Genomic DNA, 23,615 nt, shown 5'->3' with positions numbered 1-23,615 from the left:
AACCTCTTCCAGACGTAGAGACCTTCCTCACAGGAAATTTAAGTTTTACTGTTCTTTGGCTATGCTTTGTGGGAACGCAGATCTGTGAAATGTGCCGGACTACATGAAGGGGAAATGTTTTCTAAGGACCAGTTTTCTTCCCTGCAGCCATGTGGGAGCATGTGAGCCAAGGATGCAGAAAGTGTTAGCAGAGGTGTAAAACAACAATAAAGGTCTTGGCCTTAGAAAAGAAATAAAATACAAGTGCTCTGAATTATCTTTTCATTGTTAATCTGTTTAGAGCTACAAAACAATTTTTGTTGACAAATTTATTTTGTTTTACATTATTTGTCCTAAAAATTGAACCATGGAACAGGGTTTTCTTTTTCCCCCATATGTAGCATCTTTTTTTTTTTTTTTTTTTTTTCTGGCTAATGCTTTTAAATTTATTTTGGAAGAAGACTGCAATTAGTGAAGGGTGCAAGACTGAGCTATGTGTGTCACTCAGAGCTGCCAGGGAAAAAATACTGAGCACTGCAGACACAGTGGTATTCTGTTGCCTAGAACATGTGGTGTGTTGCAAGATACAAAGTTTCTGCCCTTGAAGGAATAATGACTCTTTATGTAAAGACTGAAAGAACAATAACTTTTTCTGTAAAGACTGAAAAACTCAGTGTGAGGAAATGCCACCTCTGAAAATAATGCACAGCAAGCTTGGCATAAATCGAAGTTTAAAAAACAAATTATTTTTTTTAATCAGTGATGGATGCAGGCAAAAAAAGAAAAGGTCTCTTTACACATGACTCAGAGCCCCATTCTCAGTCTTCCCTTTTCCCTAGACAGATTCTATAGCTATGTAATAGCTTTTACATTTTAGAAATCTAGTAATTACTTTATATACCTGCTTTGTTGAGCTTTGTATTATCCCCAACCCCTTCTGTGCCAGTATTCCTCCCATGTTGCATCATAAAATATAAATTCTCTCTGGAAGTACATTTCTTTTCCATTTTGCACTGCATTATCTACATTTGGAATACCCTCATGATACAAATAACAAGCATACCCACATAGAAGGAAAACTGGTTAAAATTATGTTCAGTAGAATTCAAAGCATTAAAAAAATAAAAAATAAAATGAAATAAACAGGAAATGCCAGAACGAAGAATGCCCAAGTGACATCAGCATGCCCTTTAAAGAGGATACTAATCGTTTTCCAAAGCCTCTCAAAACACAAGCTGAGAGCAATGGGAAAGGAACACTTGGAAATCACGGGTTCAAAACAACATGCAAAAGGAGAGCACTGTTTAGATAGACTGTTTGATCCCTAAGGGCTTGTTTCCATCTCATTTCTTCATGTACCTCCTCCTCATAGCTTTTCTCTTATCCTAACACTTCAAATCTTTGCTCCAGAGAATGAAAGACTCTAGAGATTCCTGACGGACTTATGAAAAAAAGCAACAATGGAGAAAAACAATGCCGTTTTCCTAATCTTCTTCTTGGAAACATCTGTACCATTTAATCTGAAACATTAAAGCAAAAAATACAGGCTACAAGAGATGTGGAAAATACCAGTATAAACAGTTCAAATTTGGCAAAGATAATTCAACAGAAAGTAGAGCCTTATAAAGGGATCTCTTAGGAAACCTTGAATTTAAGTGGGGGGCATTTAACAGCTTTGCATGTAATAAAAGACTATATAAAAGACAATATAATGACTCAGTACATAACAAGCATAAAAGCAATGCAGTTATATGTTTTCTGTGGATGATATGGCCCTTCTAAACTTAAATTATAAGTAAGTAAGAAATAAAAGACTGTCCAGACTTAGCAAACAAAAGAAAAAAAAAAAAAAGATTCCAGCGACAAAGTAAAGACAAATCTAATGAAAACCTCAGAAATCCTATGCTGACCATTACTTTAAAAAACAAACGATTTCAAGGCATGAGTCAGTTTTTAGTTGCTGGCAGTTATCAGCAGATCAGTGAGAATTCCAATCTAAAAGCAAACAATGTCACAAATCAGCAACGCACCAGCTCTATTTATCAGCTCAGAAGCATTTTTTTATTTATTTTGTTGTCATTGAAAACCTACACGTAGGACTCTCTAGTTCAAATGTTATTTCCATCTTAAACAGCTGAGCATGCAACCTGGAGACCCAGCAGATACACAAACACCTAAAAATCTTGACAGGCAAATCACTTAGAAATGCATTAAATTGAATGCTTTTGTAACAAATTCCAGCATCTGTCAGAACTAAACATTTCCTTATCTTTTTGTTTATGCACAAAAGAAGATAAAAATATTTAGAGCAGACAGAAGTATGAGCCTACAACATGTGCTATGGGAGTCCTAAACCTGAACAGCTGAAGGACCATCCCAAAGGGAACAACCCAAGGAACCCTTCCATCACACAGCAGATGACGAGGAAAAACAGATGGGACTTACTCGCATAAAGGGAGCATACCAAGTGTCCTGAGAGACACTGGGAACAGTCACACACTTCAGGAAAATCCCTGCGTTATGTTTCAGAAAGTGTATTTTTTATTTCTAAGACAGCCTCTGTTCCAGTGCCCAGCATATAGCCTAAGAAGCATGATGTAGTCAGGTAATTAGTACTGGGGAATTCAATTTTTGAGGAGATGTTTGATGTTCTTAGGACTGCAGCATCTCCTGCACATTAGGTGTGGAGAGTGGGTCATCTTGAAAACTTTACTGCTCTGTCTGTAGTTGCGTGTAGGAAGCTATTAAGGAACTTCACATTTGCGGAGTTAGTCAGCAGCAACCAAATAAAGTGGTCTGAGTACCATCTGGATACTGGAAGGGCAAAACTTCACTGGCCCGCTCCTCTGAAGAAAACAGTAAAGCTCTAAATTTTACTCCTGAAAATGCAGGTGAGCCACTTTTACCAAGGCACTGGGATTTCTCTCACTACAGGTAAAGCAGGTCAGCCTCACCTGAAGCCAGCCAGAAGCTACAGCCCCAGGTCAAGTAGTGCAGATGCAGAATAACTCTTATCTGAATTACATGAGCAGCACTTGGCCGACACCAAATGCTAGTCAGCTGCATCTCGTGCAGAGTGAGGTCCCTGAAAAAACACAGCAATGACCAGCTAAGTGACACCAGAGTGTGAGATACATCCAGACGAGTGAACTTGTGATAGTGAATGAAGCTCAACTGAACTCCCTCTCCGCCCTGTGCAAATCTCTACTTGAAGGACTGTCACCTTTGGTCAGAAAAGGAAAAGAAGGGGACGTTTGCCTTTTCAGTTTAAGGACAATGGAAATCACAACTCCTTCTTACAGCATGTGTCTGCTTCCTGGCTGGAGGAACAAAGCTCCTGGAATCTAAACCAGAGGAAATGCATTTGCCAATATAAGCCCCACAAAAACAGGTAAGTACGGACTCTTAAACTTGCTAGCCCTCGTTTGATGCTATTCTTCAGTATTGCTTAAATTTTGCTGTTCCCATACGCTCTTTGGTCAGGAAATTTTTATTTTTTTTTTTTTTAAAGGAGGGAAAACTCATCTTCCTGCGCAAACTGTGCTTGTCAGTTAATTTGTGCTGGCATCCAGGCATCTGCCCGGCTCTCACAGCTGAGCACTGAATCTCCCAGAATGTAATTTGTAAGCAGCTCCCCTTATGGATTGGGGAAGAGTCAATGTTCCCATTTATTCAACAAAAGCTGGTCTCTCTGTAAAAGCATGGAAGATCTAATGTTATATACTACCTTCAGCTGGGTTCCTAAAAGTCTGGTTTTGTCATAAGTCTCTGGCAGTGCACCTTGGAAATTCCAAATCAAATTTCCTCTTACTTAATTTATTACAAAAGTAAAAATTCAAAGCCCTTGCAAAGTCCAATAGAAAGCCTTCTTAATTCTGTTCAAGCGACAGGCTTTTCCCTCACCTTATCTACTGTGTGAAGTTTCTTTTTTATGACATTCTTTTTCATCCTCATGGAAAAAAAAAAATGCCTTGAAGTTATTACTCCTTTAATCAGAGTACTTGATTTGCAATAAGGTCATATACAGTGTCTTTCTTACAATTCCTGGAGAACCACACGGCTCTGAAGTGGATACTGAAACAGTATTAGTGTCTGTTTTCACTTATCCCATTCTAAAGTTCCTTTCTATTTAAGCTGTGGCTGGCTAGCTTGGCATAAAACATCTTACTCACGGTGCTCATCAGTGTTTTCAGCCAAATACTGAAAGTGGGGTACAGTAAGCAAGGCTGGCATTCTGTGGAGTACTCTAGGCTAAAAATCAAAATTCAGCTACTAATCTGGGGTTCATCTTTTATTTTCCTCCCACATAAGACCTAACATGAGTCACTTTGTACCAAAAACTATTCATGTGCTTAAAGATAAACATGGTCTCAAGGAACTTGCTGTTTGGCACCTGTAACTTCTATTGCACTGTGACGAAGAGACACATTTACACCATATTGCCTGTAGTTTTCCCTCAGCAATTCCCTCTCTTGGACCTCACAGAACGATATGCATGCGGAATTTACCCAGGCAACAAAAACAATGAATCCAGCTCCATATGCTTCATATGCGAATCAAGGAACACGTACGTGCAGTTGGACACTTAGGTTTGTGTGGCTCTCCACTGGAAATGTGTTGGATACATGCCTCTAAAATCCTTACAGAAAAGGGGGGGGGGGTTAGAAGAAAAAAACAGGTTGTGTGGGGCTGCAGTCTAGGTCATCATATCATTGTGTTAGTTGCAGTTCTTTCGTTACTATCTCATAAAAGTTTCTTCAGGACGACTACCTAATTTGTTATGTCCATACTTGGCATACTAAATTGAGTGCCATAACGAATACACTCTTAATTTCTGTTTCTTTTCAGACTGTGAACTTAGGACCGCTGAACTGCTTCTCCAGATGTGCAGAAGATGAAAAGGAAACTTATAGGCAGAGTAAACTACACAGCAATCTAGATATGAAAGGATCAAAAAAATCAAAGAGTGTTGGAAAGCAATTGCTCTAAATAAATATATGGTCACAGATCACAAAAGCTAGATGTCCACTCTTACAATGGGGTTTTGCAAGAAGGCTGTCCAAGCAAGGTGAAATTAACAGTTTATATTCCTATATTCCAATGTTTTATTTTTAAATTAAAACCATGCCTTTCTATCCTAAAGCTGATGTTCTTAGTTTCACTTTTTAAAAAAAGCACAAAAGAGATTAGACTAGATGTAATTTGCATTTAGTTTTGCAGACACTTAGATCCTACCAAAAGGTAGGAATATAATAAATAAATAATATTATCATTATTATTATATAAATAATAAATAAATGTCTAGCTTCTTAAGCTGCTCTCAAAGATTTGGGAGAATATTCATTTTTTGCAAATACTAAACACAAACGCACAAAATTTCTTTTATGGTTTACAGGCAACACAAAACAAAGAAAACAAGACCTGAAGCATTATCAACTTTGTTTCCAAGATTTTGTTCTTAAAAATAATTGAATTACATTTTTCAAAATATGTTGTCACTTTGAGTTAAAAAACAATATTAAACATGTATTTCAAAATGTTTTAATTACTCTCTTATTTATCCTAGATGACAATCTGATTAATCTGGATGGTCTCAGTTAACATTTTTGGGCCACAGTATTTTTTTTAAAGCAATATCCTGAACATTTTTTAAATCCACCTTGAGTTGTGCGTGTGAAAGTGTATGTTCATAACGGTGTGTTCTGCACAGCTGGTGTACAGAGATGAATTACTCCGTGTGAAACCCATGCTGTTTATAGCACAGTTCCTCAGATTAAGATATACAGAAGAAGTCATTAACAAGACAGCAGTTGCCAATGATTCCCGCACTAGCATAACCCTCTCTACCATTTGCAGGATGTCTGGAGCAGCATCTGAATTCAAAAGCATTTAAATATGCTTGTGGAAACAAATGAAAGCTCTGGAGTGTGATTTATTTCTATTTCATTCCAAATTCATACTGCTGAACCTTTTAAAGAAAGCAAGAGAGCTAAACTGAGAGAAACGTGAAATCACACATGCCTTCTGACCAAACCAGCATTAGGGTGCTATTTGGTCTCCTGGCAGAAGTGGACACAGTCCTGGCCTGAGGATGAGTGCTGCATATTTGTGCCTGCTGAGAAAGGAGCACGTGCATGGCCCAGGACCTCACCAGCGGTATCAGTGGGTGACATCTCCCAACACTTCCCTCAACACTTCTTCCTGCCCACCTGCAGATCACAAAGTTGGGTGGGCTTGCTCCGCAGGCAGCCATTGTGGCACTTAAGCAGCGTGGTAAAGTTGTGAACAAAATCACAAAAGCTCTTGGCGCAAAGGGCTTCAGAAACGAGGCATGTTTGTAAAGAATAAAGAACACCTCTCATTCTCTGTGTCACCTTAATTGTGTGGCCTGGCTGGGTAAACCTAGGCAGCTAAGAGGTTTCACAGCAGAAGCATTTCCCCTATTAAATAAGGACTAAATAGGACTTTCTGAACACTGCATCAAGTACTGCAAGCTGGTGCTCTTTAACAAGCTGCATATACATATGAAATCTGTAAATGTCCATTTGCTATTTCACGCAGTGCTAATATTAGGTTTAACCAAGGCAAACTGGAAAATCCATTAAGCAGTATAAAACAGTGACTACAGTTTGAAATAAATCTTCATAAGTCTCCAAAAAAGCACGTACAATTATCAGGTTGTAAAAGAGGTTGAAATGCTATAGGTGTTGATATTTCTTCAGAGAGGGTAGGTTTATAGACATGCTTACATGTGGATTCGCTGGAAGACTCCCCAGAGGAGATAGTGGTATAACGGAAGATCCCCTTCCTTCCAGTTTTGCTGCTATGCTCATCCATACAATAGTGGTTGAACCCTGGCTTGTAGATGACATGCATACCTTTTCTGTGTGAAAATTAAACATCTGGGAAGAAGAGGAGACAAGTTCTTTGCCATATAGAAACTGATTTTCCATGATAAAACTGACAAATACATTAGCTAATCTTCTTGGCAGCTAAATATAAAGGGATTATATACAGAGAGATCTTTGATGATCAGCTGGTTCAATGAAAGCTATGAGGTAATTCAGAGATACTATACTGTCACTTAATTTACCTCATCTGGTGAATAAATCTCCACTGCATCCCTCTCTGAGTGCTGAAAAGGGATATAAAAGGTGAATTAGGAGTTTCTGCTGTTAGCACATAGCTTTGTGGCCTTATATAGTATTTCTGTAAAGAATATAAATTTTTTATCCTGTGCTCTGACCTCTCCAACTGCAAGTGGTAATATATACTCATATTTCCAAGTAGTTTAATCTGGAAAGTATAATGCAGCACCAGTGCCTGTTCTGGCCTTTGATCATCTTCTCTTGAATCCTTGCCAGTGGGCATACATAATGTGAAAACAATCAAACATATGAAAGGAAATAAGGGAAAACATCAGAAAAGCAGAGCGCTTAGCTTTCAGATCTTGGACTTACCATCCGAGCTCTGTTTGAAACCATAAACGACTTGCACTATGATCTTGGACTCTGCACTCTAATTCACTGCATGTCTGAAGATATTTGAAGCCAATAGCCCAGTGTGTATGTTTGTTTGTTTATTTTTAAGAGGATTGACAGCAAAGCAGAGGTTTCAGCTCCACCACAAACCAAAGCATATTAATTTGTATACCCTTTTCTCAGGATTCCCCAACCAGAAATAGAAAGGGTGCAGAAACAACTGCCATTTTCCCCTTTTCTACAAAAGGAGATATGGGGGTAGAATAATGTGTCCAAGCGTTCAGGTAAGAGAATGGCAGAGCTGGCTTTGAATCTGTCTGTTTCTCTGACTGCTCCTATGTCTTTCTACTTCCTCAAAGGTTGCCGCTGGTACACTCAGCACTTTCAGGTCCCCTTTCCACATGCCTAACAGAGGCGCTCCAGGAGCCAGTTTCTGTGTATGAGCTGTCCTACCCATCTGTAGCTATGCCCATCATGATGGCATTGGGTAGATGTCGATGCCTATACTTGCAGTCACCATTTTTATCACAGTACGAAGGCAACAGCAGTTAAGATAGACTGTATGCATGCAAATTGTATATCTGTGATTTCTCCGACAGAATCTGAAGTGAATTTAGAGGATTTGTTTTTGACGGACAGCAGTGCTGCAAAGACCAGACCTGTTTAGGTCTCTCTGTCTTCATCTACAGTGTCTTGACTACTGATTAAGGAGACATTGGGGAGGCAAGGACAATATTAAGGAGGTCTTGAGGAGGCACTGGGGAGGCAAGGACAATCCCCAGACAAGGACTGTATATCTCGAAACAAGACACTGGAACTCATGATAAAGAAGCGGCAGACAGACAGAGAAACAAATGTAAGGACTATAAATCTCAAAACTGGACATTGGAATTCATTATAAAGATACAACAAATGGAAGAATTAGCAACAACCAGCTCTTGCAATTAAGAAACATGCCAACTCAGCAGATTCCTGACCAAAGGTGAAAAGTACACTGTGAGGAAGACTCGGGGTCTTCCTCCCAAAGACCCCTGCCCACGTCCCAAAGACCCCTGCCCACAATTCTTGGGAGGCTCTACGCAGGCACAAGGTGCCAAAAGGCTAATTATCATGAGAAGCGAGGGAAGGCGGGGATAGGTAATGAATATGTATAGGCGCTTGTAGAATATTGATAGATTGATTGTATAAATTCAAGACTGCTGTCCACTTTGGGTATGCACGATAGGTGGAGAGATCCCCCGTGCATCCAGCGCTGCAATAAAGAATATACCACTTAAAGGAATTCCGGCTTCGATCTTTGAATCACTACTACATGAAGGTTTGTGAAATTAAAGTTTGTCAGCGTGTCCAGCAGGCATCTTACTGATGTCTCTACAGATCACAGACAAGAAAAATATAATGCGACCTTGATAAATTCCTCAGCTATATAACCTTTTTGGCAATTCTCATTTGCAAGTGGAAAAAATCACACCCTAAATCAATATGCTACCACTGCTGATATTCTCAGCAGGCCACCCAGTGGAAATCAATGAAAACAGTTGAATAGTCAAGCTCATTACTCCACTTTATTCCTAGTTTATGTGTGAACTGTTCTCACGTACCACCTTCCCTGACTGTGTCCCTTCCTCAGGATGACAGCTACAGCATCTCACTTTCCACTGATGGTGAAGGATGATAAGATGTCAATTTTCCAAATGTCTGCAGTAGCTCCTCTGTGTGGTCCTGGGGCATGAGAACAAGGAAGCTGATTCGGTAATTTGTCAATTCTGAGGCAAAAGATGGGGCTACACAGAGAACTGATGTTCAGCCCTCTTTTTTGTTGGAACAATTTTTCTTCTGACAGAATGGGCCCTTCACCTTTCACTAGTCAATTGAATGATCAGACGTACCATGTCCTTCAAGCACCTAGTCATTCCTCATCTACAAGACCTTTTCCCTAAAATTATTTGAATCCATTTGCTATCTTCTCTTCTTGGAAACTCCTCCTCTCTGGACCACCCACTGCCCTTTAGAAAATGGCATTTATCCAATAATATACTGAGAAAATTTTTCAAGTGCTGGCTTTTCTTCATCTATAGCCGCCCAGATCCTGTTCTTCCACCTACTAAAGCCACTGGCAAAACTCCATATGACTTCAGTGGAAGCAGAATCAGGTCGCTGATGAATAACTGCCCCTCTTCCACCAAAAACCAACATCAAACACTGAGTTGGTAACTGTGTGGGCCGGTTATTTTTCTCTATTGTACTTTTTCTCTATAGGAATACTGCAAAAGTATCGTAACCATATAATGCTGTACGTGTCTCTAACACTATTTTTTGATTCTTACATGAAGTACTTGGCTTCTTCCATTTTCTCTCTTTTGATTTCAGGTTCACATGCCAACAACCACTTGCAGAAGAAAAAAGGACTGACTCTCCTGGCCAAATGAAAAAGTACATTCCTGATATGGCATCCAGCTGAGAACTTGAATAGGAAGTAATATACCCAACAGGCATCCTGTATCTCCCTCCAACCCATCATCCACCAATTTTCTGTTCTCTCAACACTCTTAGAGACTAAGGATCAGCAGTTCCTTTACAGGGTGAGCTTGCTCCAAGATATTTTATGACCTTAACTGTTTGTTTATACCGGTGGTTGCTGAATGCAACCCTACAAAGGCATGGATGGAGAGAGAGGAAAAGGTTTCAATTGAATAAGCTGGCCTGAATCTCAGCCTAAAACGTGTGCTGAACTGTTTTATGAATTACAGCTTTGTGAAGTCTCTGCATCCTCTTCTCTTAGTGCGCTGCTTGGTTGCTTTTCTTCACCCAGTTCTGCGTGGTTAATGTCAAGTGCTGCTCTGCCCACCAGAACTTCCCTGCTGTTGGCCTCTCAAGTAACAGCCTTTCCCTGAGATTCCTCTCCCTTGTCCTGCTGCAACAGCAGACATTCCTGATGAGGGCTGAATGCAGCTCTCCTTGCAGGAGCATGTGTTCATGACACGCCTACAGCCTCCAGGAAGACTTGCTGGCCTCTCTGTGCAGTTAACTTATGTTTTGCTAGAGCTGGCAAACTTTGCTGGAAAGGGGAATAAAAACAGTCATATAGGCTCAGTGTTGCATACTATCAAAACAGCCATCAAATTAAACTCTAGCAGTGAACGTAAGCCATGATAGTTATGGCCTGTGCTGTGAGCCTCCACCAAAACACAGAGACTCAGGATCTGGAAGTTCTTCTTGATCTCTCATAGAGCCAGCCAGCTAAAAAAAAAAGAAAAGGGAAGTTTGAATACTCTCATGAAAGGTTTTGGAATGCCTTTAATCATTGCAAACTGCATTAATTATGGACACAAAAATCAAGCTGGCTTACCTAAATGTCATTACGGAAAATCTAAAAATATGATGAAAGGTAGGCTGACATTCCTGTCATCTTGCTTAATCACACATAAGTCTTTTATTTACCAATGAATCCCCATGAATGTTTAATGATGTCAAGAGCACATTTTAATGGGAACTAAGATTATTGAGCCAATGCTTGTGAATTTGCAATATTGAGTAATTCTCAGTGTAGTTTTTTATTAGTAATGTCCTATTACAAAACAGATAGCAGATCAGTCTGTGCTCTACCTATTTTTATCTTAGGCCAAAACTGTTTTAATTTATTACTTGTCCAAATGAAGTTGACTATTTAGTCAGAAACGATACCATTACCACTCCCTGCACACATCAGCCACATTTAAGTATACTTATATAGAAGAGAATTACTTTTTTATGTTTTCATCAGTCGAAGAGAGTAGGAATACTTGGGTTTTATTGTTTTAATTATTACTTTATTTTAATTATTTTTATATATGATTTTTGTTTTGCAAAATAATCACCCGAGGGGGTAATTTGGATTTTGGCTAAAAACCCTACCTGGAGTTCTAATAAAGTCCAGAACTAAACAACCCCCAAATTTAAAACAACAACTAGACTTCAAGATTTCAAGAAAATTCCAATTCTGACAGCCATTCTGTGTCCTAGGTCCGTTTTGGTGCAATACTCCATGCAGGCATTAACAGATTTAAAGTTTGTGAACCTAGCAATTTTAAAAATGAGTTCAGTAATGACTCACAAAGAACTCAAAAAAAAAAAAAAAAATTGTCTTTTTGATTCAGGTCAGCTTCACAGACAGCTAACTTGGCATCCCTAGTAACTAAAAAAGCTTACCAAAAAGCCTGTGGGGATATAACGGCATGGCAGGTCACATCTCTGGTCACAGGCCACCAGAGATGAGGTACTGCACCACAAGATTTGCAAAATGCTAGATGTCTTTGTTAGACCCACAATCTCTGTAAAATGCTGTGCAGGTATCAGCTCTCAGTTTCCTTTCTTCAGAAGCTTTGATAATTCAACCATATAGTCTCCTTAGACTGACCACATTCCTATTTTTACTTCTTCAGTGTTAACAGGCAAGACATTTTTTGAAAATCTCATCATAATTCTTATTTGCTTTTTTCCATTTCACCAGTCCCATTCCCCCAGGAGACCCAGAAAGAATCTTACCCTACAGTCATAACAAGAACAAAAATAATTGCACTTTTATCAGGACTTCTTCATAGAGGGAAAAATCCTTGTTCATGGATTCTTTGACATCTAAGCAAAACTTCCAGCTGCCTCAAGCAGCCCAGGACCTCATCTTTGCTTTATGTAGAGAAGACAGGTGTTTGTGAGAGGCTATGAAAAAGACTGTAAGAATGACAGAGAAAGAATAGTTTGATCACTGAGAAAACATGATAGAGCATTAGAAGCCTGAACTTTCCTCCCTCATGACAGAGGGGTATCAACCACACTGTGGGCACTCAAGCAATATCAATAGCAGCACCAAAGGATATGGGATAATGAGGAACAGGAATATGTGCTTTTCTGTGCTTCAAAATGAGGCAAGAGTTTCCAAAACAAATGTTTCAAAGGCAGAAATGCCCATGCAAACCACTGATGTATAACTCAGCAGGCCAAATGATAAATAACTATCTGGGAACTTGCTCTGAGGTGTTTATTTCTCCACAAGCAGTGGACCTTTTTTACTTTTTAATATCATATTCAAAAACTAAATTCACATGCTTAAAATTTACTTTAGAATTGGACAACTACCTCAATACAGCTGATTCCACAATGCTCAGAGAGTGCATCGCGAACTGTGACAGCAACATCAGCTGAGCATGCTCACAGACTCCACGTGCATCGGGACTGCAAGAGTCATTTTCATTTTAGTCCTCCAAGTCCCTCTGCACATTGTCTTTCCTCCCGAGAGAAAATGGCAGAGACTGCAATTTGAGCAGAAAGGCACAGATCCTGAAGAGTAGTTAGAGCAGTGAAATTCCACTGTAGTACCTGCATGTTTCTAAAGCATTTTTTGTAGGACTGGTGTCTATGAACATGGTGATTTTACACAGCCATGGCTACGAGAAGAACTTTTTGCTCACACAAATGTCACTCCATCAAATCATTATAAGGGAAAATGAATGGGGTATGTGACTGGCAGGGTAAAGGAAAGAAACAGCTGGATGTCATATAGCGAGCTGTAAAACGTCTGGACCACACTACTGAAGGCATAAAGTCATTTCAACAGGACTACATCCTATCAGCCTCTAAGTCTCTGCCAGACACCACAGAGGAATTAATAACATTATAAAGTAAGATAGCAAAAAACACAAACCACACTCCTTGCAGTGTTTTGATCCTCAAGAACTTAATGACAATTTCTTCTAAAATGGGGTCCCTGTTAGTACGTTAATGTGACTTGAACAGCTTTTATACAGTATGATGATGCAAATAAAACTCAAGAATAGATATTAGCACTCCAGAAAATATGGAAGAAGTATAGATATTAGCTAGTCATGGAATGTGGAGAAGTTGGCTACTCCATTTCAGTACTTCAAAAAGTAACTGCAACACTCCATTACAGAGGTGTGTGAGAGGAGCATCAGAACTACACAAAGGACTTCAGTTTATTATTGGTGAGTAAGCAGCAGTGGTTTCCAGCATGATCTTATCAGCCTGCACAGAGGAGACCAAATGCTGAATTCTGATGAATTCAGAATGAATTGTGGAATATTTACAACAGACTGTGGATTCAACAAGGCCAGCACTATTCATCTGTTCACAGATTACACATACCTTCAACACCATGAAATTGGTTAAGCAAACTAATGTTGACCCATTGCTTAGTCACACATTTGAAATAACTAGTGCTTTTCGTTTTCATTTCTCCTGCTGTGAAGGTTGTATGAGTCACATGGCTGCACCTTGCTGCCTGCGCAGATAACCCTGTTTTAAACAAACATGTGGAAGTAGGCTTCTGAATGTGTCTGGTATGAATTTTGATACACATCTATGTCTACAATTCATGACATTGTTCAGCACTGTCTCCGCAAAATTTCTTGCTCGGTCTGAATAGTGGTGAAAAAGTAATAGACTTAGTAATAAACTTAGTAATAAAATTTCACCACTAAAAGTAATAGTGGTGAAAAAGTAATAGGGGGCATTATGACTTCCATGTAAAATTTTGGATTTCGTTTAAACAAATATTCAAGATACTTTTTGCACACCACCTGCCTACTTCTAGTCCCAATGAAGTTTGGTTCCAGTGGAATTAGTACAAATAACCAACTTAGAATCCCACTTTTTAAACACTCTCTAACCTCTCTTATCCAAATTCTACTGTGACGTGCTTTCATCTTTCACAAAATTATAAACCTACAAAGACATGCCCCTAAACAGATTTACAAGCAGAGTTTCTAAGTGAAGGATATTGTTTGCCTCTTTACTTAACAGAATTACACTACATGAGCAAAATATATCTTTCATCGTCATACGAAATGATGATATGAAACAGTGATAGGTATGATGCTACATAATTATATAACACAATGTAATATTATTTTCAATTTAAAAAAAAAAAAGTTAGTATTATATGGGATATTTGTATTGGCTTCTTCAAATCAACCCAAAATCAAGGGTTAGCTCTCTGTAATTACTACTGACCACTGTTGGTTGGTGGATCTTCTTTCTTCCACTCAAATTGTAAAAAAGCTAGTGAGTAGGAATGAGTAAATAATTGCTATTCATTTGGTAGAAATAAAAATAAATATTAGACTGAACCAATTTGTTCTGTTTTATTTACTTACTTTTCTGGAAAAAAAATCTTTTCTTACACACACAACATTTCATTTGACTACTGACAGGATACTGCATTCTGGGACAGTTGTGCAAAAAGCAAAGGAAGAGCAAATGGGAGAACACGCTCCTTTTTTGTCTCAGTGTCCCAAAGTCTCCTCATGGGGCTTGTCTACATTCCTCAAGTCTAGTCATTCATCTCCACTTATCTCTTCTCATTGAATGCCAAAATGTAAATTGAGCATTTAATTTGACCTACCAAAAATGTGATGTATTCACATTGGGCAGGAAATAAAACTCCGTTTAGATCTGACTTTTTAAATATTCAGCTATCGAACCAAAAATCAGTCATTAGCACAATCTTCAGTGGAGGAAATCTGGGCTTCAGTTAGTATTTTTATATATGAGAGAAGACCCAGCTTTGTGAAGATTTACATTGGGAATATATACGTACTACGGATGCATGTGCACTGTATCTGGAGAAGAATAGAATGACCATTTATCTACAAAGAATAACAAAATATTTCACTTTTCAAGAAAAAGACCCTACGAAGTTATACAATCTTAATCTAAGAGGAATGTTTCCCATTCAGACAAGAAAATGCTTTTGGAATGATAAGGACAAAAGTTACTCTCCTGAATGACCAAAGTTGAACTCACAGCTGGACTGATGAAAGTCTTTATTTTCTTTAATTTTAATTTTGTAAGATCACAGGTTATAAATCATCATTAATTTGACAGTCTGGCTTTATGTAGGTTTCATTTAGCATGCTGGCATACTGTATTTGACTCAGGAGTTAAAATAAATTATAGCAGGGCTCCAAATTCATACAAGTTTCCCTCATATTATCAAATCTTCCCATGTTTTTAAAAATCTGCTCACCAGTTTCAAAAGTTCAGATGACTTGACTTCCCCTATCGCTGTCTCCTTTGGAGTTCACACTCCTGGCATAAGTATTAGCAGGATATGATTTAAAGGTTTCACTCTTATGAACTTACACATTCTTTGGAAAAGGCAAATACCTCTCATATCTTAAGATTAGAGACTAGACGAGAGAGAGAGAAAGAAGTGCTGAAATACACTATAGCAACAGATGCAAAGTTAAGACTCAACTTCGCACCTTGGTGTAAGACTCCTTCATTGTACCAATGCATTCTGAACCCTGAAATGCCACCTTTTATCAAAGTTTTGTTATCAAAGTTCCCTTCAATCTTTTGTCAGCATAGAAGTGTACTCTAGGTTCTAGATATTATTCTTTCCCTGTCCTCCAAATTAACTCCAAATTTCTGCCACCATGCAGGGAGCTGCCCAAACCTGCTCTCTGTAAACAACACCACATACACCGTTCTTCTCTCAGCCAAGAATTCAGAAGATGCCTGACTTGATTCCCCTCTAAGCTGTTCGCTTTTTTGCCTAAGAGCTCCTTTTCTCCAGAGAAGACTTTCTTCTGGCACTGCTTTCCAGTCTCCAGCTACAAGCCAATACAGAGCTGAATACTGAGTTCAACTCCCTGTCACCACTGACAGAGAAGTCCAGGAGAGAGTTCTTGTCCATGCTCAGCCTACTTCCTCCCCTGACATTACCCAGCCTCGGGGCACTTGTCTCCCAGGCACAGGCAGCCTCATGACTCCAGGCTATCTTATCTTGTAGACAGCCAGTAACTTCTTAGGGCTTTTTCACTGCAGTGGCCCTTTTACTGTCTAACATTTGATATGATAACACAACTGAAGGAACAAAAAGACAGAGGATCTTAGCAAAGGAAAGAGGAGATATTATCAATGTGTATAAATACCTGAGGGAAGGGAGCTAAAAAGATGGAGCCATACTTTTCTCAGGGGTTTGCACTAAGAGAACAAGAGGTGATGGGCACAAACTGACATACAAAAATTTCAGCTTAATGTAAGAACAATCTTTTTTTACAATGAGAATGGTCAAACACTGGAACAAGTGCCCAGAGAGGTTGTGGGGCTGGAGACCTATGTAAAGGTCCAACCTCAGCTACTTAGCACAACTCTGTGATTCTGTGACAAAGATGGATAGAAGGGGATGCAGGTGCGGGGAGGGAGAGATCACGAGATCATAGAATCATAGAATATCCCAGGTTGGAAGGGACCCACAAGGATCATCGAGTCCAACTCCTGACACTACACAGGTCTCCCCAAAATATTAGACCACGTGACTAAGTGCACAGTCCAAACGCTTCTTAAACTCCAACAGGCTTGGTGCAGTGACTACTTCCCAGGGGAGCCTGCTCCAGTGTGCGACCACCCTCTCACACTGATCATCTCAGATGAGATCCAGAATGAGAATGAATGAGAATACAGATTTATATGATGCAGGATAAAAGATGAAAATACACTTTAGGAAGCTGGAGAGAGAAAAAAAGAGGCAATATAGTGGAAAAAAACTGAGAGAAGCGTAGTGGGGGACTTAGCAGATAAGTCTAGAAACTTAAGGTACCAATGTTTATTGATTTATTTAAACATGCAAGCCAGTGGTCCCTGTGACTGGCATCTCAACCTGGTGGGACTGCAAGGTTTTTTTTGGGCACTCCTCACACTACCAATCAGTGGGTGACAACCTAGACATCAGCTAGATAGACACTAAGCAAAGCAGTGAGCTAATTTATTAGTGTGGAAAGTTTAGAAACATGGAAGAAATGACCAATTCCAGAAAGTAAGGAGAGCTGCATGATCCGAAAAAGACTGCACATGTTCTGTTCCATGTTTCCACCTGCTGTAAACTGTATTTCCCTTCCCTACTCCTCTTCCCTCCAACTCTGACAAGGTTAACACTGCCACCTTGGTGCTGTCTTGTACAGGCAACAGCCCATCCAGCGGGACAGGAGGGCTCTGATCCTACACAGCTGCTCAGTGCCTGGTAAAGAGGTCCCGTTCTCTCCCTGCCAAGTTCCTTCCCTGAGTATACATTAATCACCTTGCTGTGTAGAAGATTCATCTAAGTTTTCAGGCTCTAGCGGCTCTTAGCTGTCACTGAAAAAGCCCTTCGCCAACTTTTCTTCCCCCCCAGCAGGTTCTGAAATCCCCAGCCTGTGAAAGCTCAGCCCAATCCAGGAAAAAGAGGGCATGTAAAGGGATGAGAAACATGTGTTTCCATATGGGAAGGGGGTAATGCAGACTACTAAACTAGTACAGATAGGTCTGAGCTGGCAGCTGTGGTAAAAGCAGTGGGAGGCTTGCCAAGGCATCACAAGGAGCTGACAAGGGAGCAGATCAAAACTCAGATATTAGCCAGTCACTGTTCTTCCAGTTCCAGGTAGGCCTGGATTTTATTTCTCTTTGATGCAGTTAATGTGGATTTTTCTGTCTCACAGAGGGTATTTGTTTAACTCAAAGAAGAGGCCTATGGGAATGACATCCACACAACCAGCAGGACCAGAATGGCAGGTGGTCACTGGGAAGGGCTGAGAAGTTTGGGAAGACTAAAAGGCAGCACCTGCCTGGGTGAAATACTATTTCTAGCTATTCATTTACATCACTACTGAAACTATTTTTAAGGGCATGTTCATGGCACACATTTTAGTCTTTCAAAAAGTCTGCCTAAGGCATAATTAATAAGGTTCCAAAGAGCTGATATCAATGCAGCCCTCTAAGCATCCCGTAGAAACAAACATTGTTTTTCTCACTGATCTCTTACCCTGTGAGAGAAGCATACACTACTTTCAGATACATTTATCTGTTCAGCAATACAGCTGGCCCTTCAGGAGTGCTTACTCAGTGACTGACTAGCATCTGGCATACAACCTTACAGAGAGTGATTTCTACCAGACAATGGCCAGATAAATCATATACCATGCAGGAGAGTGACACTTAGCACTTGCTTCACAGCATTTTTCATCTCCCAGTACCAGAGAGCTCTTGGACAGAGAGCAATATCGCAGCTCCATTTTACTGTGAGGACAAGTGAGGCGGAGATAAGGGGAGCTATTGATACAACTAAAATCAAAGAGCAAGCCAGAGGCAGAGCAAGCAGTAGGACCCAGATCTCCTAAGTCCCAGGCTGCAACCTCCCACACTTCCTTTGGCAACTTAAATCTGCTAACTTCCCTACATATTTTGCCGAGTACCACTCAGGGTTTGTAAGCTTTTGATGGGTTAATTAGCACTAAAGCATTTTTTCTTCTGTGGTCTAGACATAGAAATATCCAGATTTTGTTTCCCTTGAAAGGCAGCCCATCCTGGAAAATGCACTTGATCACCCATTTCCATGTTTTTCTAAGGCCAGATGGGGCTAAACATGATTTGAAGATTATTTTTTTCTTTTCCTTTCTTTAATGTTTCTTTTCCTTTCTTTCACTGACTAGCAGCTTGTCTGTTTTCTTTTGAGGATGATGCCAACTGTAAAATAAAAAATGCAATTTCCAAGGTGGGGAAATTAGAGAATGATGGATTTACTGTTGCCAAAAAGAAATAATAATTCCTGGACCTAACAAATAAGCCTGAAAATAAAGAAGGGATTATTAAATGTTATATAATTTCAACAGTTTGAAAGCAGAAAGAACTTTCAAAAGTCTGCCCTCATTTGCTTTTTTTTTTTCAACATTCTGGAGACTGTGGACCATATTCTTCACTTAGTTGTGGTGCCGTAAATATGTGGTCCTTTCTACTCCACTTGAATTACCCCAAATATCTCTGATGTAGCAAAACAGGATCTCCCTCTCATCCTTCTCTCCTCTTCTCTTCTATGTGTATGATTGCATGCAAATGCTGCGTTACAGGCCTGGGCCTCAGCCAGCCACTATGGAGCTACACTTGAATTTTCCCACCCGGTAGGGGCTTCGTGTCTGCTGCGTTTTGCCTCTGAGATTAATGGTCCAAGTCCACATACTTCAGAATCTGGTTAAATCCTATTTACTTCTAAATATATTTTTTTATTTTTATTTTGAAGTGCAAATACAAATTTTCAATAGATTCCTGAAGTACTTTCTCTAATATGCGTACAATAAATACATAACAGTAAGTTTGAAAAAAGGTGTCACTGGCACTCATTTGGGATTAGCTATGCAATTCTTTCCTGGTGTTCCCATTTGAAAAAATGTTCCAAATCTGTACTTATGAACTGCATATGCCACGCCACACAACCTCACATTCTCTTCTTCCTACGTTACAAGTCGGTACCTGCTGGAAAATGCTGAGCCCCATTTCTTTTAGTCACAGACACACTGTTAAATACAGCCTACCCAATCATTTCACCATTACTCAGTAAAGCACTGGCCATCTGAATGTCCAAACTAGCTGACCAAGACATTAGCGTGTAGCAGAGGTGGGGTTTTTTATTTCATAAATCAGCTGTGCACTTGTTGATATAAACTGTGCAAGAGCAACAGTACTGCGCGCTCTGGATTTATTAGTAAGATTTTATCTTTTTATGTCAAACATAGGTTACTGCATCAAATAACGTACTGCCAGAAACAAATTATTTTCATGCACTAAAATATGAATGTACAATATTAGGATTCGTTCCAAATATTAATGCTTTGGGCACTCCGCTCATATTTATTGGACATAAACACTGCATTGTGTTTCTCTTGAAGTCAAGTTTATGAATGCTGACACACAGTAGTGACATTTGCATTCTTGAACAGAACTTGAAAAAAAAAAATTGCTTCAAGCAGTAAAGCAAGTGTCAATGTGATAGATGTTTATGAAAACATACTATTTTACCCCTAAAATAGTAGGATAAATGTTCAGAACACTTCTTCCTGATCTGCCAAGATTTATTTCCAGTTCTTTCCTAGTGTTACTGCCACGATTACGCTGGTGTAAAGCTATAGTAATGAAATCTCAAGTCAAACCAGCAATAGGTTACCAGCAAGGAAAAGGGTGTACTTTTATGGCTCTGCATCCTGATCTCATTTGTAAAGACAACACCCTTCCCTTTTCTTCAGATTCGCCTCAAACCAGACTCCTTGTCTGTCCTATGAAAAAAATAGCTAACTAACAACATAAAGGTCAAAGACCAGCTGGAAGTAGCTGATATTTCAGGTGAGGACATTTTTCATGTCTCTGACTGTTGCCAGCATGATCCATATGTGAGCCCAAAAACCTGGATTATAATTTGATTCTTTAGCTGGCCTGATGTAGATGATTTCACACATCTTTATGTCCTCCACCCTCTTTTTTCTCTCCTACTTTCTATTTTATTTACTGAGATTGCCATTTCTGTAGGCAGGAACAAACATCCTTTAATGTAATGAGCTCCAGCCTCATATGTGAGCTTGGTACAAACCATGTTAAGGCATTATTTATAGATTCACTTCCCTACCCTATTGAAAAGCCACCTGAAGACTTCTCAGAACTGTCAGGGAGCACCAAGGGTGGTGCAGCTCCATTAGGGAAGGGGAGCCAGCAGCTGGGGTGACAGAGAGGCAAGCAGGCGCAGTGCCCTCACCAAGAAGGGATGCAGTCCTAGGGCATCCCAGGACGGGAGAATAGCCTAAAGCCCAGACAGCCAGACAAGTCCATAGAAATGAAGCTGGTCTGAGGTCAAAGCGGGAAGTCAAGTCTGCAGGTCAGGATGAACAACAGATATGGTGAGGCATGGGTATAGCTGCAATGAAGCTCAAGCTAGAACCAAGGCAAAAAGCCTCAGCTTAAAAGCAGTTGCCAAGGAAAAGTGGGCAAGACCGTGCCAAAGCTTCCCTCTGACTCATGGCCAGCTGTAGACAGCTGCACTAGCAAAGCTGACCTTGAGCCCAGTCAGCCAAACCTGCAAAAAAGACAAGGACATTTTGTTCAGGGCCCTGACAATATCTACTTCTCACCACCCTAAGGAAATTGCTGGTGGCCTGAGAAGAAATGGCATGACCATGTCAGACTGCCAAAGGGAGTGCTGAAGAGTAGAACATCCTACTCCTGCAGAAACTGGGAGAACAAAGATTCAGTAGAAGCACATGTTCCCTGGCATATTTCATCTCCTTCATTATCCTCAGTAGCCCATCAACTTTTCAGAGCTTTTGCATAGATAAAATAAGCAGCAGTACATGCTCCTTGATCACTTAGGCATCTTGCTTATATTTAGGACCAAGTCTGAGGATTCTCTTCCTTCACTTGTCCATTCCCAGAGGCCATTCCTAAGGATTCAGATTACAGAGCCCATCTTCTGGTTCAGGAAGCCCTAGTTTCATTCTTTTAGATCTTCCCTCCTTAATTCTGTCTCCTTGACTAGCTGTGGATAATCCCCTCACCCCATCTCCATGTATGAGCATCGTTCACATCTGTCTCCTTGTTCAGCTCCTTGTCTTACTCCCATCACCTGTCCTGAGCCCCACTTCTAGTGTCTCTGTCCCCTTCATCTCCGTTACCATTGTTCAGCCTTTTTCCCAGCTATGCCAGTTCATGCCTCAAATAACATCTTACTGCCAGATCTGTCTCCTCAATCCCAAGTCCTCTGTTCTTGTTGCCTACCCCAACAGTGCTAAGTTCTGCCTTTGTGTTTCAGTGACTTGGGTATCTGTCTACTTCCCTATTTCCTCCCTTGCCTGAGTCAAAATCTCAACCAGCTCTATTCTCTCTGCCCTACTTTTCTTCCCATCTTTGCTCTAAATCTTTTCCTCTTGTACCAATGCGGGTTCAATTATTTCTTTTCCTTGCCCTGACCTAAATCAGACAGAGCACACATCTGTAGTTGCAAAGAAAGTCTTGCCAACCCCCAAGGTGCAAAATAGCCTGTACTGAGAGAGATTTTGGAAATATTACACTGTTGAATTCAAGCAAGCCTTTTCAAAGCCCATGCAAAACATGCTTTCTCGGAGGCTTATAACTTGACCATATGTGCTCAGTGTTGAGTGGAACAACAGAAGTCCTGCTATCGACATGAAGCTTTTCCTCTCTGTTTTCAGCCTCATCACCCCAGAAAATGCTTCATCTGTGCCCTAAGGCATTTGAGTTCTAGAGCTTTTCAGGGAAAAGTTTGCCACAGCTTTTTAAACATGGTCAGAAGTAACATATTTTCCTCTAGTCTTATTTTTGGAAATAGCTGAACTGGGTTTTCCAAAATAAGCAGCCTCGGGCAGACACCTGACGTGGAAATTTTCAGCCCAAACTGTGTAAATTTGACAAAGTTATAAAACAAGGAAAAGAAATGTCTTATTATGGGGAGAATGGGGGCAGACAGGTACTGCTACCAACTACACCTGTGATAGTGACATGTTACCATTGACATCATTAATATCTATCTTATTACTTATTTACTATCAAGTAATATCTGTGACAATCCCTTAACTTTATAAAATATTAGTCAGAGATGCAAGACATTGAGACTAACACTTTATAGACAGCAGGTTAATTTTTCATCAGTTTGGTTTTCTTTTATATATCCACTTCAGTTTGTATCTGCAAAAGCACACAGCATTTCATCAAAATAGTTTGTGCAAAATACTGTAACATCCCAAAAAATGTTTTCTGAAATAGACACGGTGTGATCAAACAGTAATTCTGCATGAGTTTGGGGCATGACGGATCATATTCAAGCATACAGACTTGCAAATTTTCTACATCACACAGCAGAAGAAACTGTTCCTGGTGTGTGAGGATGCATATTCGGTCAGAGGGAGCTCCCTTCCACTTTGAGAGGCAAAGTCAGAAATGGGACAAATTTGGGATAAACCACAGTTGACGGTAAGATGCCTCTGTGCTGCATGTAACAATAAATTCCCTATACCATACCATACCACTTTGCACTTCCTGCGCTCTCCAAGTTTTCGGTGCTGTATATGAACACCCACTTACAGTACCAGGTGGATTTATCATAGACAACTCTAGTCACTTACATCACTCAGGCGTCTAGACCTGGCTGATTGTATAGGCTTTCTCTGTAGCCAATGAAACAGACACTTCAGGGAAATTCATCTGATCCCAGCATAGTCATCAAAGGTACGTGGAGTAATCGCCTTCTGAAGCTGCTGATCTTCCTCTGCTGACCACAGGAAAAGCCTATGCAAGGGACTAGACTAATTGTCTGTATTGTATGACAGCTCACAGTAGGTGAAATAAATA

The 23,615-nt window shown here is 40.0% G+C and overlaps 1 long non-coding RNA gene across 2 annotated transcripts; it reads left to right on the top strand.

The window, feature by feature from the left end:
* Positions 1-2,476: 2,476 nt before the first annotated feature.
* Positions 2,477-5,403, top strand: LOC116498844. Of its 2 annotated transcripts, none has more exons than XR_004254200.1 (3): positions 2,477-3,370; positions 4,828-5,047; positions 5,375-5,403. It is a non-coding gene; the product is annotated as an uncharacterized LOC116498844 (long non-coding RNA). The 2 variants fall into 2 exon arrangements; XR_004254201.1 differs by having other exon boundaries at positions 2,477-2,584; positions 2,914-3,370; positions 4,828-5,394.
* The last annotated feature ends 18,212 nt before the right edge of the window (positions 5,404-23,615 follow it).

The sequence above is a fragment of the Aythya fuligula genome, chromosome 1, assembly GCF_009819795.1.
Source record: "Aythya fuligula isolate bAytFul2 chromosome 1, bAytFul2.pri, whole genome shotgun sequence".
Taxonomy (NCBI): Eukaryota; Metazoa; Chordata; class Aves; order Anseriformes; family Anatidae; genus Aythya; species Aythya fuligula.
Note: the sequence above shows the minus strand (reverse complement) of the source record. Positions and strands in the feature narration are given on the sequence as shown.